This window comes from Nannospalax galili, unplaced genomic scaffold (genome assembly GCF_000622305.1).
Source record: "Nannospalax galili isolate Female #2095 unplaced genomic scaffold, S.galili_v1.0 scaffold1259, whole genome shotgun sequence".
In the NCBI taxonomy this organism is placed as follows: domain Eukaryota; kingdom Metazoa; phylum Chordata; class Mammalia; order Rodentia; family Spalacidae; genus Nannospalax; species Nannospalax galili.
This window is the reverse complement of record NW_008343968.1, coordinates 1,322,856-1,324,446: the sequence shown is the minus strand read 5'-3', so window position 1 is coordinate 1,324,446 and position 1,591 is coordinate 1,322,856.

The following is a 1,591-nucleotide window of genomic DNA, read 5'->3' as shown; positions in this document are numbered from 1 at the left end:
TGTGGAAGCGATGGTGGCTCCTCAGGGTTAGGAGGTGGGGCCTGCACTTGTGGCACTGTTGGCAGGGTGCCCATCTGAGAGGAGTAGGATGGGGGAAAGATGTTGTTCTCCTCTGTGCCTCCCTGGAGAACGGGTTTCTCTTCCGCCTTCAGTCTGAGAGGGAGGACCTGCAGAGGTGGAGAGGGAGCAGTTGGATTAATCAGGGGAAGGAAGGACTTGACCCAGGCAGGGGGAGCATCGGGTCATTCGATGAGGACTTACCAGGTCACAATGTATGGGATCTGGTCCTGGTGGCCTGTCCGTAGGTAGAAGACGTGGTCCTCTACCCTGGAAATCAAACTCAGGTTAAAAGTCCCTTCAGGGGGCCATCCAACATTGAAGGAGGGCCAATCAACTGAACTTAAAGTTGCCCATTTTTTTTTTTTACATCTACACTATTGTTATGAGCAATCGTCTTAACATCCCCCCAGTGGACTAGTGTAAGATCTAGAGGGGAAGATGGGGTGTTGCCCATAGTATTTATCAGTCCCATCCGTTTTGTCAACAAAGAAATTAGAACAAAGATCACAAGACACAAGAACGACACAGACAGAGGGCCCAAATTAAACTACCACAGCTTTCAGATGGTATGGACTCTCAACCGTGTGGATTCCCTGGCTCAGTTGTGCCAAAGACCATATGGATAAGACTCGCATGTCCCAACAGGGTCATGAGATCCTCTGAGGTTTCAGATGGACTAGTGTCCTGGCAGGGTGTCCGGTGGGGAACACCCACCCCGACGAGAATGGGGATGTCTCCCGAATCCTCCAGGTCACCTTGCTAGCATTCCAGTGACAAAAAACTGAGATCAGATGGCCGTGACCAAAGGGAAAGTATAGAAAAGACAGGCGGACAAAAAGACAGGTGGACAAAAAGACAGGCGGACAAAAAGACAGGCGGACAAACACAGTTTTACAAGAACTTACCTGGCCAGTTGATCACAAACCTTTTGGGGTCGGTTCCTTTCGGAGGTCTCTGGGGGGATCCTGGGTGAGCCCCCAAATGTTGTACCTCATCCACTGGACCCCAAAAGACCACTGAGGACCGAACACACCAAAATGCAAAAGCAAAGGTTTATGGTTTATTCGGGCTTATGCTCCGGCTCTCAGACCTCACCAACTCAACAGATCCATGCTGAGAGCCCAGAGTAAGGGAGAGTGGAGCCTTTTATAGGTTTCAGACAAAGAGGAGGGGGCATACCGAGGATACATTTTGGTTGGTTCAAGGAGCCCACGCATGCCAACATCATTTTAAACCGATTGGATGCATAAGATGCAGCCCTGGAAGTTTCTTATTGGTAGGTGCTATTCTCAGGGCTGTGGAATGTGCTGACTGTTACCTGTGGGGCCAGGAGTCTCTATTTTTACCGTATAGGGCAGTTTTTATGTGCAGCCTTCCTTAATCTATAGTTTCCTGGAAGGGGGGTGGGGAATAGCAGGTGGGGGTCAGGTCATGCCAGGGTACGTCTAGGCATGTCTAAAGCAGCAGCCAAGCATTTTGCAGAAGCTAAAAGAGCAATTAGTGGGGGTCTGGAGGGATTGGGGGGTAGCAG